The following is an 18,031-nucleotide window of genomic DNA, read 5'->3' on the forward strand; positions in this document are numbered from 1 at the left end:
TGTTACCAGGGTATTATTGACGGTATCTTAGAGTCGAGGCTATTCAACTTAGTACGCTTATCAAGTTAAATTAGTCTTAAACATGTGCTGCTCTGGATATCTCAATTAGCTTTTAACGGTTTTCTAAACTTTCCTCTGTAAATAGTGATCTAAAATATGGGTGTGCGGTTTTGTGGTTCAACACAGATTACGACAGTGGTTGCAAACGGGATTGCTGTGAACTGAATCTACATGTACATACCATGTTTCCAAATTACTTTTATCGAGACAATTGATTCTCTTGAAATTTGAAAATGAACCATCCATAGTTTTTATCACTTTAGAATTCGTTGTTTTTATAGATTATCAAAGTACCAGAATTTAGGGCATAGATTACGCTGTCCAGTCTTACTAGTCTTCGTAATTTTGATGGAATTTCATTAAAAAAGCCGATTTAAATACAATTCATAGAATGAAAAAGTGAAGATAGTGACCAGTGATCAATCTCATAAATCCTATAAAGAATACAAAATGAAGAGTACGACAAACACGGACCCCTAGATATACCAGAGGTGGGGGCAGGTGCCTAGGAATGATTTACTGATTCAACAATGTAATTTCTGGGATTTCACAGAACAAAGTGGTGTCAAATTCAGAAATATGGTAAAAAAAAACACACAAAAATATATACGTCTTATTTTGTCAGAATTCTGTAGCTTTAGGGGGCTTTGCCCCCTGGACCCCCAACAGGGCTTCGCCCTGGATCAACTAGGGGCTTCAAGACAGCTCTAGCCTTTCACTGGGCCCCTCCTTTCTCGTGTTCTTTGGATCCGTCTTGCAAAGGATGGCCGTAATTTCGACAGCAAGCTAAGTGCTCTTAAATAGATCTTATTTTTAATATTAAAAATGCATACTTGATATTACCAAGATCTATGCAAGAGTTTTGACAAACAATTTTGGAACCTTTCTTCTGATGAAAATAACCTCTCACGCCAATTTACTTTGCGAAGTTTAAATCAAAATATTTTGTTTTATTTTTACATAAGTCACATTCCCTATTCAAACTTTTATTTAAATTGTTAAGTAGAGCTTTCAAGTGAACTATTATTGAAGTTTTCAGTGTTATGAAAGGGATTTGAAAGTTAACTAAATTACTATTTCATTTCTGCCTAGGGGAAGGAGAAATTTCAGATCAATCGATATAACGGCTTAGATATAAAATATACTGAGAAATCACACAATGTTTGATCTGTACCACAAAAGCCTTTTGACATTTTCATCAAAGTAGCAAAGGGAGCCTTAAATATAAGAATAAGTCTGAAGACCTAAAATATCTTCCCAGTTGATATCTTACCGGGTATGTGAAATCTAACGAACTTTTTATAACAGTCATTCATGCAGCACAGATTTATAGAAAATATCAATATTGTCGTTTATCACATGATTAAATACTTCCGAGCAATCTAATTGGCTAAGATCCAACAAACTAAAAAAACATTACGTTCACCTACATGTGTCTTCAGGGGGTGGTGGGGGTGGGTGGGGTGGTTATAACGTTATGTTCACCTGCTGGTGTCTGAGAGGTGAATACATTTGATTTCTCCAGCTAATTTTGGTTGATCCAAATTGACGTGATTATCATTTAGGTCGATGAATGAAAACCTGCGTCTCTAATCCAATTCGACTAGACTTTACACTGTATCTGTATACAAAAATGGCCGATCATGTATCGTTTCGTTGACTCTAGTAGCCAGTTTCGATGTTTTTACTTATTCAGTAATATAACAATAATTATTGACATTTTCTCAGTCAATGCAATGCTTTATTCAATACTTACCTCGCCCTCTGGGTTCGGTGAATAATGAACTTCGATGGTAGCGAAAGCATCTTATTGACTGAGAAAATGTCAATTATTGTATATTACTAGTTAATTTTTATACGTCCGTCGAAAACGACATGGTATGGCGTCGTCCGTCCGTCTGTCCGAACCCTGTGGGCAGGATACAGACCGAACCGTAAGCTCCAGGATGTTATAACTTGGCACATTTGATCACCATGATGAGAGGAAGATGCCTATCGTTTTCAAGATCAGAGGTCAAGGTCGTAGTGTCACTTAGTAGGAAAATCTTGTGGGCAGGATATAAATCGAACCGCAAGCTCCAGGATTGCAACTTGGTAAATTTGATCACCATAATGAGAGGAAGATACATATTATTTTCCGAGGTCAAGGTCACAGTATTACTTAGTAGGAAATCCTTGTGGGCAGTACACAGATCGAACTGTTGGGGATAGGTCACCGTCAAACGTGGTACACATACACCTTATGCAAAGTGGAGGATCCCTGTTGTTTCTCAAGGTCAAAGTCATTGTAGCAGGATACAGACCGAATCGTTGGGGCTATGGCCATCAAACTTTATACACATACGTCTTATGCCAAGTGAAAATATTACATAGAGAGTACATGATTTGTCTTGTTTTTACGGTGCAAAGAAAGTATGTCACACCCAGACGATTGCTGATACTACTTGAAGCCAAGTTCTACAAATCATGGTGCAAGAAAAACACCCTATATTAGCTTTTTTACGGGCGTATTATGTAACGTTGGCGGTACTCGTGTTATTGAATTACGGTAAATACTCACATACGCTTACATTTACTAAATTAAATCAATTTCAATAAAAATATTTTAGAATTGAATTCTACATTTCACAAAGAAGCAAAGGGATGAAGGATTTCACATTAGTAACATTTTAAAATTATCAAATATCCTTGTGACAGCATTGTTGAATTCAAATACATTGTTATTACACTCGAGTTTGATCATTCCTACTTGAATTATTGTGAGGAGATCTTGTTTGCGTCAAGTATTAAAAAGGTAAAGAAATAAGCATTTGTTCACATAGCATTACCATTGTATCAGTCTAAATGTTGATCCAGTGGTGAATTTGTACATATTGCGGATTCTATTCCTAGGCAAATACAGCAGGTTTGAGAGTCTAGGGATTGTCAAGTAGGAATTTATTTCTGAAAGGGCACTGCTAAAATACCAGCAACATAAAGATACACGAAAAACACACACCTTTGCCTGGTCTTTTTGTCTATTTGTTTTATTGTTTTTGTCAGATTTCACTTATATCCAGTTAACATGTTGGGATCTCTTACGAACGGTTAGACAGACATGAATATAAATAAATATAATTTTCGTATAAATCCGAACTTACTGTCGGGATACATGTAATGAGTATGATATGATAAATCTAGGGATACATTTTTGAGAGTGCTAATATTCAGTAAACTTTTGGAACATCAATTTTGCGTTGACTGTGCTAGTTTAATTAATATGTTTCAGCGTAATTATATAATTCTTTCCGATAAATAGCTTTATTAATTATTTAACATGTATACATGGACGAATTCAGCGTGTATGTGTACTAGACGAGGAAGACATGAATCAAAGACGAACGAGAGGTTCCAAATTTTTATTTAGATGGCGGTTTAACAGAGAAATGATACAGCAGAGTATGCTATTCTACCTCTATGCAAGCTGAATTTCACCGGTCATGCAGCACATTGGCACCAAAAAAAAAAACAAAAAAAAACCGAATACCGTGGCATTACATTACCATGTGATAATAACTTCTGTATGTGACTCACATACCCATTACATTATCACGTGATAATAACTTCTGTATGCGACTCACATACCCATTACATTATCACGTGATAATAACTTCTGTATGCGACTCACATACCCATTACATTATCACGTGATAATAACTTCTGTATGCGACTCACATACCCATTACATTATCACGTGATAATAACTTCTGAATGCGACTCACATACCCATTACATTACCATGTGATAATAACTTCTGAATGCGACTCCCATACCCATTACATTATCACGTGATAATAACTTCTGTATGCGACTCACATACCCATTACATTATCACGTGATAATAACTTCTGAATGCGACTCACATACCCATTACATTACCATGTGATAATAACTTCTGAATGCGACTCACATACCCATTACATTATCACGTGATAATAACTTCTGAATGCGACTCACATACCCATTACATTATCACGTGATAATAACTTCTGTATGCGATACGTATACCATCACTAGCACTGACATTGATACAAAAGATGATTTATTTTTTAAGACATTGTATAGAATTGACTATAGTAATTTCCTGTAGCGTTATCAAAATGACCAGATTTTAGTGTTAACATTCATAATATTTCAAATTCATCGAAATATAATAATATCAGATATCCGGCTGTTGTAAGGGCTTCTGACACACAGAAATTCACTAAATCGCATTTTTCTTCATCCTAAGATGACAAGAAAATACAAGATCCAAACAGTTTCAGAGTAGTATCCCTTTAAACATGTATATACTTCAAAGGCCATTAGCTGTCAAAGTAATGGCAACCCACTGAAATCATATAATACTGGTGTTACTACTGAAATATATAAGATGGCAGCAATTTTCATTGAATTCAATCTTTGGTGACAAAATGAGTTTTTAAATCATATATTCCGATGAAGTAGTTGAATTATACCCTATCATTCAAATGTGTTTAGAAGTTGACATATTCATAATCTAAATGGTTACATGCATGTTATAAAACACTCAAAAAGGTTTAGATATGCGAACCAAGGTACGAATTTTTAATCTGCAGAGAGGAGCTCCTTTTGCATTACATTGTCTCTAAGGTTTACATTGTCTTTAGCGGGTTAGTGACATCAAGATAGGTCTTGTTACTAAACAAATTATCAACACAAGCACTTCTTTGAGGATTGTAAATAAATTGTGAAGTATGGTAAAAAGTGCATTGCTAGCGTGCTCAAAATATTTAGTATCTAGGAATCGCAAACACGGAAATTGTCCCCGTTTTGTCTTCATAATGACTAAACAAAAAAAGGGAGGGAGGTAGGTAGATAATACTGATGATACTTACTTGTTCTGTGCAGTCATTATCATTATTCTATTCACGTGTACAGTATAGGCAACCCATAGAAATAGCTACATATTACTAAAATTAATCATGTAATACACATACTTCCTAGAATTTTAATTATCTTTGCCTATAGTGAAAGATTTTGTATTCAGTCTGACTTCATTTGAAGGAAGGGGGATTTTTTTTTAAACCACACGTTGTTAAGTCTGTCGATAGACCTGTGAACAACTTTTATTTAAGTGTTATGTGGTTCAGATAAGTCTTTATCAAAGAACATCCATTTAACGGCCGAATTATTGTTTAATGGCGAACAGTGGTTTCTGAATGAAAAAGTGAAGGATTGCGGTTGTTGACCCCCGTTTTAAAATTTCTGTCCACTACAAAAGTAGACCATACACGAAGGCGTAAGTTAGAATATTTTTACCCATTCTCGATTGTATTTACACAAAAATGATATATTACGGAACGTGTTCCCTCCGAGGGAGATCGAATGATAAGCACACAAAAAATCCAAATCCGCAATGCTTTAACAATTTATGGATTAAGCTGTCCTTCACCACAAAGTTAAATTTTGTTTTAATTAATTCTTAATTGTACACAAAATAAGATATTAAGTGTTTGTAGCAGAACAGGGAAACTTTGCATTCAAATTCACTGATATCGGCCGGATAATCTAACTCTATACAAATATACTTGTTTTTACAACGTACATAGCAAAATTGACATTGATTTGTTGTAGGAATGCAACAACACTGACAAAATATTTTATTTATACACCCCCACCCCCACTAATTTTACTCAATGGAAATCAATGTCGAGACTCTGAATACAAAGCTGAGACGAAAAGCTAAGATGAAATCCATGTATCTAATTTTTTCCATTTTATTCAGGTATAAAATATCACAGAATTTCAGGATTCTAGATTTAAAATAGCAAATTGAAACCTGACATAATCTATAGCCCTATGTAGTTATAACAGTTAAAGAATAAGTGACTGTATGAATAACATGACATATGATATAATAACCTAAGGATAACCCATAAAAGCTTAAATTAGCTGATTTCTAATGGGGTCCTTATCTAACAATGGATACGTTTCGTAAAAGAATCAGCTTAAAGTTTTACATAGTATAACCTGCAAAACGAGTATAATAAAGGGGCATATTATTCCATCATCATGTGTAAATAAACAATTACATGATTTACATGTGTTAGTACTGATGACGCACGATTCATTACTGTTTGTACTGACAGAGAAGAAAAATTACAATGTAAATAAACTATTACATGATTTATATGTGTTAGTACTGATGACGCACGATTCATTACTGTTTGTACTGACAGAGAAGAAAAATTACAAGTTTCCCCATGTTAAATTGTAGGATCAACTAGCTTTGTATAAATGTGTAACTGTGGTAGCCTTAGTGTGAAGGCATGCTGTAACCTTGACCTTCACCAAAACAATAAATAGTTGTCTTCCTTTAATGCTTGACTACCTTTGTGTAAAATATATAAAGCTTTTCATTGACAATTGTTCAAAATATCGTGTCACAACGAAAATGATGACGGATAAACAGACAGACACAAATGTCAGTAAACAATAGGCAATTTCCTTTATAAACAATTACCTTTCTGCAGAATATGAAAGCAGCATGCTGATTTGTTTTATTGAAAAACCCATGCATTATGTCGCAATTAAACTGTATCAAATTCTTGTACCTTTGACCTAGTGACCACAAAATCTATGGGTTTCCTTTTCAATGATCAAATACCTCTGAATAGAATATGAAATGTTTATGTTAAAACTTTTCAACTTATCGTTTCACAATGAAAGGACAGTATAGAGTTAAAGGTTGAAAGTATGTCATGACTTTGACCTTTCACCTCATGGTCAACTATCTTTTAATAAAATATACAAGCTTTATGCTGAAAACTGTCAAGACATCATGTCACCGTGCAAGTGACGGTGGACAGTCAGGCGGACTATATGTGTCTTTCTTTAATTATCAAAGTATGAAATATGAAAGGCATGTGTTGAAACTTCAACTTATTGAGTTACAATGAAAGCATGGCAAAGTTGGAAACTGAAGAACTGTTGTGACCTTGACCTATGACTTCAAAATCTATTGGTGATTTCTTTTAATGGTCAATTACATTTGTACAAAATTTGTAAAAAGTTGTTGAAAATTATTCAAGACATTGTCACGTAACGAAGGCGATAACAGACAGACAATGCGATTCCTATCAGGTTCCCGCATTTTCTTTACAGTACTTTGAAAATAAAATCACCCCGGTAAAAAAAACCTCAATGGTCCTCTAAAAGCATGTTTTAAAGAATAGGGCTCAGAATAAATTTGCCTGATCGATAAGGCCAAAGGAGATTTTATCTCCCTCTTCAAATTAAATATCTGTTCTCACTAATGGCAATCTGTAACGAACAGTTGTGACAATATACTAACATGTTACTCAGATCTTGTAAGACGAAGCAGCATCTGTCTCTGATGACCAGCTAACCGAGATCAGACACCATGCATTGTACATAATTGTGAAAACATATGTTGTGTGATGTTTTACCGCTCGATTCGTAATTGGTTACTTCTGTGCATTGGGTTGTAAAAGATTGATAATGTCTGCAATATGCCTTTTTTCAAATTACTTTTATGTTAAGTTGAAATCCATTTGTTGCTACTAATGAAACAAACTTTCGCTCTTTGAACATGCACATGATGTATACATATTGCTGAAATGAAAATGACAAAACTCAAAGTCAGGTTGTTTTCTTCAGTAAAAAAAAAATTGCCGATCATAAGTTTAGATGGCTGTCCAATCAAAATGATCATTCAAATCACTGAAGAACTTTTTTGACGATTTTCCCGGTATCTGATCAGTCAGTCACTCTGGATGTGTAATGTAGGCGTTACGTAGCTTTTATTTTCAGATAATGCATGGAGATCTTCCCTCGATTTGTGGAAATGTTTCTGTAGATATCTGTGATGACATCTGTATCGCTGTTCTAATTTTCTGTTATAAGTACGGAATGCTTCTCACCTGCATCTCATTCCATTCATCAGTTTCTAAAGTTAGAATCAATTATCATCAAGAGAAAACATCCATCCCACCACTGTGTGGTCTCCATTCCCTATTGTCATTGGTATCAGAAGATCATCACTGATGACAATTAACACATGTTGCTGCCGAACAGAAATATTCCACTTGTTTATTTTTTCTAACTTGATTAGGTGGATTTAATTTCTCCATGCGAAAGACAGATTTGTATTCCATACAAGAGACCCTATAGACAAGCGTACACACACTGTGTATAAGAAAGCCACACGGAACATTGAAAAGCAATGCCGTAGATCTTCTCGAGAGCCAACTGCTTCCAAGATGTTATCGCCCGTTGTTTAGAAACATGAATCGACAACAAATCGAGAAATTGTATACCAATTAGAGAACAAGTAGTGACTTCACGTTGTAGAGTGTTTATTTCTTTTGGAAAAGTAGATCAAGATAAGCGAAATGATAACCATATCAAATTTGGATTGGCTTGTTCACCTACTTGTTTCCGCTTTTGACAGCTGCTCTTTTTTTTTCATTTTAAAAAAAAAAAAATCCATGTATAATCACATCTCTTTCCTGTACAGTGATATCTAATATAAATAGATTTGTTGGTTTTATAATACAGGTTATTTCTGAAATGAGCTAGGAAAAGGTGTTTCGTTTCTACAAGAGACTGTGCCTCAGTGTGCAATGTATACAAACGACCCTATATAGTTCTTCACAATAGGTCATTTTGTTTAGCGGTTATAAATATAAAGTTTTACAACGAGAATAAAAATGGTATAATTTCCCATATCATGCAATCATAAGTCTTAGATTTGCAATGTACATTATTCTAAGCATTTCAAATATCAATAAATATAATATTCAGATACCGGTTACTAGATTAAATTGATTCTCACATTAGATATATTGCTTTTTATTCGTAGTTCTCTTCAAGACTGAATGAGTTGGAGGATGGATATGGCGAAGAACTTCAAACTTTTCACCAGAACCGGCATATAATTGAATGAATATTCCAACAAACGTTTGAACAGAATTCTTTGATGCAGTGCAACAATTGGTGTGAATATGTCACACATCTTGTGTTAAAGAAAACCAAGACGAGATAGACAATGCCTGGTGATGGCAAAACGATTCTCTCCCTGAAGTCTGGATCTCATTACTGCTAATTTCTTGTTAATTAACCATGAATCCTGAAAAAGAGATATATAATTTCTGCAAGGCAGTTGTCTTCCCCACTTCCTTATTATTGAAATAATACCAAAATTTAGTTAATATTCAACGACGCCGATCTGATTCAATTACTATGATATAGTTTAATACAGATGGTATTTTCAGGTATCTGGATGAAGACGCCATTCTAAGAAAATATTTTCAAATTTTTAAAGTGTAATCTGTATTTTGCCATATGTTCGCAATGTTGCAAATTTCATAACTATAAAAAGTACAACCAAGACCTATCAGTTATAATATTTTGACTGAGCATGTAAATTTTTTCTATCTTTCACAAATAAACAAAATCAAAACAATCACACGTGATTAGTAAACCAATTCCTGCAAATCTTGGATCAATGGAACCATGATTCATTTTTCATGTACATGCAATTAGGTTCTTAACATCTCTAAATCATTAGTATGACCGTGAAGATGCTTTCTGGATTCTCACAAACCCCTTTCCCAGTTGATCCTATTGATTTTATGGAACATGGAACGCAGACGACAGGAAATAACAGTTTAAGATAGATTAAGTGATATGTTTGCCATCATTAGTGTTGGACCTGGAGAAGTAGGAAATACATAATGGAGAAACCTGGTAATGAGGGAGAAAATTGTAAACCTGTGAACTTATTGGGTTCTCGTATTCTGCTTTTAGGTAGAGGTATGGATTCTGTCAAATATTAGCATCAGCTGTGACGTGCCTTAGTAAGTCAGTATCTTTGGGATGACAGAACAACTCAGTTGAAAACAAAACTGATTTTTATAGAGCTGCAAATCTCTATAGGCAGTTTCCTATCAAGATTGTAGTTAATGGAGATATTTTAAAGATACTGTATATTCGATTCAGAACGCTTGATAAAATGGTCTGTTTAAAAATTGACATAAATCCCCACGGTGAATTATTCGCATTAAAAACATAATGTTACATCATTACGCATCATTGAGCGACAGTTGATGAAGCCTAAACAGACACCATGGCTTCTAATGAGAAATCTTTGGTGGTCCTTCCAACAACTATAATTTAACTATTTAGTAACAAACTGGTTCCAGTCTGAAGGAGGCGTGAAATATGGAAACAAAATCATATAATTCAAATACAAGCAAATGTCCGTGCAATTCATCTGTTCTATTGATTCCTCAAAATCAAACGAAAACACATTATACACAAACGCTAGTCAACAACTGAGTTTTCCACAACCATGACACTTGGTTCATCGGCGTATGAAAACCATAATTCGATTGTCAGCAACTAACAATATCATGTAGGATTGCTAATAACCCATGAAGATTTCAAGCTCTACATAATCGATACAACTTAAACTTTTAAACGAATAGGTGCTAGTACGCATGAAAGATGAAGATGACGAACAGTGATCAATCTCATAACTCCTATAAGCAATACAAAATAGATAGTTGGGCAAACACGGAGCCCTGGACACACCAGAGGTGTATGAAAAACAAGTTGTTTAATTACATTATAAGAAACTGGACGTGTTTCGACATGAATAAGAAATAAAATTACCCATTATTCACTATATATAGCAGCAAGAGGATAAACGTCAGATACCCTCTTGCAAATGGCTTCTACAAAATTCCAGTGGATGTTCAATTACAAAACAATCAAATCCAACATGTGTAGATCTTTGACTATAAATTAAATATACATGTACACGGGGGTGGGGGGTACTCTTTTGTCACAGAGAGGTACCCGTCTAACGTAAATCAGATATACAGAGAGGTACCCTTCTGTCACTAAATAAAACAGACACAAAGAGGTACCTGTCTGTCACTAAATCATACATACACAGAGAGATACCCTTCTGTCACTAAATCAGACACAGAGAGGTACCCTTCTATCAATAAATCAAACATACACAGAGATGTACCCTTCTGTCACTAAATCAAACATACACAGAGATGTACCCTTCTGTCACTAAATCAAACATACACAGAGAGATACCCTTCTGTCACTAAATCAAACATGCAGAGGTACCTACCCTTCTGTCACTAAATCAATCATACACAGAGAGGTACCCTTCTGTCACTAAATCAAACATACACAGAGAGGTACCCTTCTGTCACTAAATCAAACATACACAGAGAGATACCCTTCTGTCACTAAATCAAACATGCAGAGGTACCTACCCTTCTGTCACCAAATCAAACATACACAGAGATGTACCCTTCTGTCACTAAATCAAACATACAGAGGTAACCTTCTGACATTAAATGAAACATACACAGAGAGGTACTCTTCTGTCATTAAATTAAACAGACACAGAGAGAGGTACCTTCCTGTCACTAAATCAGACACAGAGAGGTAACCTTCTGACATTAAATGAAACATACACAGAGAGGTACTCTTCTGTCATTAAATTAAACAGACACAGAGAGAGGTACCTTCCTGTCACTAAATCAGACACAGAGAGGTACCCTTCGGTCACTAAATCAAACATACACAGAGAGGTACCCTTCTGACACTAAATCAAACATACACAGAGAGGTACCCTTCTGTCACTAAATCATACATACACAAAGAGAGGTATCCTTCTGTCATAAAATCAAACAGACACAGAGAGAGGTACCCTTCTGTCACAAAATCAATCAGACACAGAGAGGTACCCTTCTGTCACCAAATCAAACATCAACAGATAGGTACCCTTCTGTCATTAAATCAAACATACAGAGAGAGAATTTGAATTGACACCAAATTTTTCAACTGGATGGGGTTCAGCAATATATGAGTGATTGATTGTTTCTTGCTTAACATCTCGGTCGATAATTTTTCACTCATACAGAGACGTCACCAAGACCGGTGAAGGGCTTCAAATTTAGGTCTATGATCGACGCTTACGGCCATTGAGCAGTGAGGGTTCTTTAGCGTGCCACACCTACTGTGACACGGGATATCCATTTCTAAGGTCATCTCCGAGGACCCGTGACATTCACACCTGATGCCGAGTGTTTGGCGATGGAAATGTCACTACCTGTTTTAACGACTTAGGTCTGTCGCGGCAGGGATTGGGATCAGTATTGAACCAGTAAATACTTAGTTGTAGCATCCTGCGCAGTTGTGCTCAAAAGCCGAGGAGCTTAAGTGGAACATAAAGCACCTACAGTTAGTGTGGAAGACGATAAAAATATGAAAAGCAGATTCTGTTTGAAAGATACTTACATGTATGTAGGAAATGAAAAATACTATCCGAAGAAATATTTTATTATAATGAAAGCATAAAAACAATGTACTAGTATTTGCAAGCAATATCCTATAGATGTGGTATGTATAAGCAGAAACATATATAACGTTATATTTGTCTCTGGTATAAGCAACGAAATAACGTGGTATAACAAGAACTTCGTGTGTTTATTTACTCCCTGAATACTCAATATTCACTTGATTTGTATATAAATCGAATTTGAAGAATCAGACTGCGTACCTCGCGTTAAAAAAATGGTTTCACACCTTACAGTGTACGAGAGTTCTCTGAAGGGAAATAACTCGGACGCATTTCGAAACTTGCTTGTTACACTTGGTCTCAGGTAATGACAATAAACAAAAACGAAACTGTGATCTTTCGATCCACTGTACAGTAGGGTAAAGAGAACGAAGCATCAAAAGGAAATGGAATTGATCTTTGATGTCCACTACAGAAGAAATATACGGAGACAACCATGCTATCTGATGACGTTCATTTCCTTATAATGATCACGATAAAGATCCGTGAAAACAGTACATCAAAGTACATTTCTTAGATGACACTATATATTTTGAAATATAAATGCTAAAGTGAAAGACCTTCGAATTTAGAACACGTACAGAAACGTTAAAACTATTTATTTTCATGGAGGTTCAGGTTTTTGGTGTTTTGAAGAAAGGCGAAGATAACGAACAGTGAGTGATCAATCTCATAAATCCTAGAAGCAATACAAAATAGAGAGTTGGGCAAACACGGATCCCTGGACACACTAGAGGTGGGATCAGGTGCCTAGGAGAAGTAAGCATCCTGTCGACCGGTCACACCCGCCGTGAGCCCTATATCTTTATCAAGTAAACGGAGTTTTTCGTAGTCAAAATCAGTGTGCCACGAACGGTCTAACAATATGTATGAAACACGTCAGTCAGCATTTGACCCAATGATAGGTTGTATTGGCAATCTAGATCGTTATAACGACCATAGAATTTGCGAAATGCTGACTTTAAAGGTGGCTTACACTTGATATTTGCTAATCTAAACAGTGGCGTAGCTTCCATGGAGGCAACCGAGGCAGGTGCCTCGGTAAAAAACAACAACACATTTTACGTTGTTAAAATGTCGATAGCTTCTGGGGGGCGCAGCCCCCCAGACCCCCTGCCTAGGTAATATTCGAACCCAAGCTACGCCTATGCTAAATGACCATCAAATACGAATACACAGACAGATATGATAACTGTGAATTTCCAAATTTTTGTGGAGGTCCTAATTTCGTTAGTTTCTATGTGGCATGGACATAACCATGAATTTTAATCATACACCACGAGTTGGAAAATGTGAACTACTAATACTGCACGACAACACTTCAACCATGAAATCACGACCTTTTTTTTTGTTTTTGGAAACTAACAAAGGTTTGACTTCCCCCCATAAAAAAAAGTAATTTTGCAGTTTCATTTCATACAAACAATTTCTTCCCTTCCCCTCAGAGCACGTACACTTGAACTTTATAGTTATTAGCTTCTCTTACTTCACAAGTAGGGTGATTTATTCGTTGTAGTGAGTCGGAGTTATTAGAATTCTCCTCTTAATGGCGATTAAGTGACAAAGTTCAGGCAGGATTCAAGAAACAATGAGACATGCTGAGAACGGCTTAGGTGCCTACAAGAAATGAAATATTCATGCTGATGGGTGCTATTGATCAGGACATTCATCATGTATTTCCCGGTTCTTAGCGTTCTCCTTACTCATCCTGCAGTTATAATTAGGACTGTCATTCTTTGGTTAGGTAGTTCCATTTAATAAAACCGTTATGGTGAGATGAGTTATTGGAGCCAGGTAGGCAGGGGCGGATCCAGGAATTGCGGTGAGGGGGGCACAACTTTATGAGACCGGGGGTCTTTAGTCGTTTTTACTATTTTCTGTCATTTTTGATAGAGTGAAATCAATAAAATGACGCAAAAGTGTAAGAGTTTTTGGGAAAAAAATGTAAGTTCTGCCAATAAAAGTAATTCAATAAATCAGAAATTTTTTGTCATTTATTGCTCTGGGATTGTAAGAAATTATTGCATCTTTTATCGTTTACATTTTTCTAAACAAGAGACCACAACTTTACCTTAAACGGCTGCGACCCCCCTTAAAACCGCCACTGGTAGGCCTTTGGGTGTCACGAGTCATAGGTCCCTTTTGAAATATTAGCGTACAGTCTTGAGTCATGGTGTTCCACAAACACCGTGTAAAGGAAAATGCACTCTAAGCTGAAGAGGATTACACTTGCTCTTAAAAAAACAACTCGACATCTTCATTCATAAATATTTTTAAAAGCTGAATATTCCTGAAGTAAGAATAAAAAGCAGTATCGATACTGATGAGTTTCTTGTAAAAAACAAAATTGATACCTACAATGCTTTCCGTATCTACCTCCTACCAACTGTCACGACAGATTAATCCTTTGTATGCAGAACGTATTGACTTTCATTTTTGAAAATATGAAATTTCTAATATTTACATTCTACTTTTATTTCTCAAGAATTATACGCCCATTGTTTACAACAGCGTCGCGTTCATGAGGAGATGGTTATCATTACAATTTGTAGAGATATCAAAGGCAAAAACATTGGAAAATGTGAATAGAACTAGGTGGATCACGGCGGGTGTGACCGGTCGACAGGGGATGCTTACTCCTCTTGGGCATCTGGTCCAGGGGTCCGTTTTTGCCCTACTTTTAAGTTTGCAGAGGAATTATTAGATTGATCACTGTTCGTCATCTTCACTTAGATTGATCACTGTTCGTCATCTTCACTTAGATTGATCACTATTCGTCATCTTCACTTAGATTGATCACTGTTCGTCATCTTCACTTAGACTGATCACTGTTCGTCATCTTCACTTAGATTGATCACTGTTCGTCATCTTCACTTAGATTGATCACTGTTCGTCATCTTCTCTTAGATTGATCACTGTTCGTCATCTTCACTTAGATTGATCACTGTTCGTCATCTTCACTTACATTGATCGCTGTTCGTCATCTTCACTTAGATTGATCACTATTCGTCATCTTCACTTAGATTGATCACTGTTCGTCATCTTCACTTTTTCATGAAGTTGGAATTGACATGTATTCCATATTATTAGTTACTCAGTTAGTTAGTGACCTGATACGGAAAAATGCATGGTGTGAAAAGAAAACCCGTATCGGCTCGGGTTTTCTTTCCACACCATGTATTTTTCCGTATCGGGTCACTAACTAACTGAGTAACGAATTTATCACGTCAAAGACCTATAACTGTATATGTGGTGGTCTATATCATACAACTTATCGCTTCGCCAATTTTGTCACGGCTGCAAGTCGAACCCGACAATAAATTACTTCCTCAATACAGATTTTTCTCGCATGATAGTTTTTTCACAGCGTCACTCGTGAACAAGATCTGACCAATTAGATGTCAACAATTTTGTCTGAGGCGTGATAAGTAAATCATGATCACACATGTATAATGTGAAATTTACATTGTGTATCATGTTAAAGCAAACAGTGTGTATTTAATTGAAAGAAAGGTTTCTTCAAGAAAAGTCATATACTGTATAACGAAGGGAGATACTGGACGCAGACAAAATATGTTCAACTCTACAAACTCCATTCCTGAATAAACCTTTTTCATCTTTAATTGTGAATGAGCAACAAACCTGGAACATTCATAGTGTAATTTATATAAGGGTTGCACAGACGGACAAATTCGATATGTACGTATGCATTTGCGTATTTCAATGTTCATGTAGGGTTTTTTGACAAAAAAGTATAAAACCAAGATATTTTTCATATGAACAATCTTGTACACTCTTAGTATTGTAAAGGGAAGGGAACAAATGTAACGGACCAGACCGGACCTCAAGACTGTAAAATGAGACTAGAAAGGGTTCGAATTCTGGTCTATAGTCGGTTGCATTTTCTCCCTCCCTGTTACATTTGGTGCCGTACATCAGCCTCTCGAACAAACAAGTGACAATGCTTTTTAGGGGATAAAGATCCTGGGCCTTCAACATGTGAAGTGAAGACATTTAAGGAGGGATGATGCTGTCTTAGGTGTCTGATCGCCGAGGGCCAGGTAGATCAGATGAGTTCGAATCCCGTACTGGTACGTTGACTTTTCTCTCTTCCTGTTACATGTGTACTGGATCATCAACCAAGAAGCATCACAATGAAAAGGTGAAGATAACGAACAGAGATCAATCTCATAACTCCTATAAAGGTGAAGATAACGAACAGAGATCAATCTCATCACTCCTATAAAGGTGAAGATAACGAACAGAGATCAATCTCATAAATACTATAAAGGTGAAGATAACGAACAGAGATCAATCTCATAACTCCTATAAAGGTGAAGATAACGAACAGAGATCAATCTCATTAATCCTATAAAGGTGAAAATAACGAACAGAGATCAATCTCATAAATCCTATACAGGTGAAGATAACGAACAGAGATCAATCTCATAAATCCTATACAGGTGAAGATAACGAACAGAGATTAATCTCATAAATCCTATACAGGTGAAGATAACGAACAGAGATCAATCTCATTAATCCCATACAGGTGAAGATAACGAACAGAGATCAATCTCATACATCCTATACAGGTGAAGATAACGAACAGAGATCAATCTCATACATCCTATAAAGGTGAAGATAACGAACAGAGATCAATCTCATAAATCCTATAAAGGTGAAGATAACGAACAGAGATCAATCTCATACATCCTATAAAGGTGAAGATAACGAAAAGAGATCAATCTCATAAATCCTATACAGGTGAAGATAACGAACAGAGATCAATCTCATAAATCCTATACAGGTGAAGATAACGAACAGAGATTAATCTCATAAATCCTATACAGGTGAAGATAACGAACAGAGATCAATCTCATTAATCCCATACAGGTGAAGATAACGAACAGAGATCAATCTCATACATCCTATACAGGTGAAGATAACGAACAGAGATCAATCTCATACATCCTATAAAGGTGAAGATAACGAACAGAGATCAATCTCATAAATCCTATAAAGGTGAAGATAACGAACAGAGATCAATCTCATACATCCTATAAAGGTGAAGATAACGAAAAGAGATCAATCTCATTAATCCTATACAGGTGAAGATAACGAACAGAGATCAATCTCATAACTCCTATAAAGGTGAAGATAACGAACAGAGATCAATCTCATACATCTTATAAAGGTGAAGATAACGAACAGAGATCAATCTCATAAATACTATCGAGGAGAAGGGCAAACACCAACCTCTGGACACACCAGAAGTGAGATCAAGTACCTAGAAAAACAAGCATTGTCTGCTGTTACACCCGCTGTGGGCCCTATATCTTGTAAACGGAGTAATCCTTAGTCAAAATCAGCGTGTAAAGAACGACCTAACAATTCGTATGACATACGTCAAACAGCATTCGACCTAATGACATGTATTTGCAAATTAGATAATTATATTTCCCCCTAGTTACAATTATCTGTGTTGACCTCTGAATATTAGGAATTTTGTACCTATGTTTAAAAACTAAGATATCCTCAAACTTAATCAAACTAGCAAAA

At 35.8% G+C, this 18,031-nt stretch overlaps 2 long non-coding RNA genes across 2 annotated transcripts in view; one reads left to right on the forward strand and one right to left on the reverse strand.

Annotated features, from left to right (window-relative positions):
* Nucleotides 1-5,243: 5,243 nt before the first annotated feature.
* LOC130053940 (uncharacterized) lies at nt 5,244-9,547 on the forward strand. The gene is made up of 2 exons (XR_008802159.1): nt 5,244-5,359; nt 8,945-9,547. It is a non-coding gene; the product is annotated as an uncharacterized LOC130053940 (long non-coding RNA).
* The window catches only part of LOC125680086 (uncharacterized), a 37,248-nt gene continuing 26,808 nt past the window's right edge, over nt 7,592-18,031 (reverse strand). Inside the window, exon 5 of the long non-coding RNA XR_007371917.2 lies at nt 7,592-9,211. This is a non-coding gene — a long non-coding RNA (uncharacterized LOC125680086). The remainder of the gene's footprint in view (nt 9,212-18,031) is intronic.

The sequence above is a fragment of the Ostrea edulis genome, chromosome 1 (assembly GCF_947568905.1).
Source record: "Ostrea edulis chromosome 1, xbOstEdul1.1, whole genome shotgun sequence".
Lineage (NCBI taxonomy): Eukaryota > Metazoa > Mollusca > Bivalvia > Ostreida > Ostreidae > Ostrea > Ostrea edulis.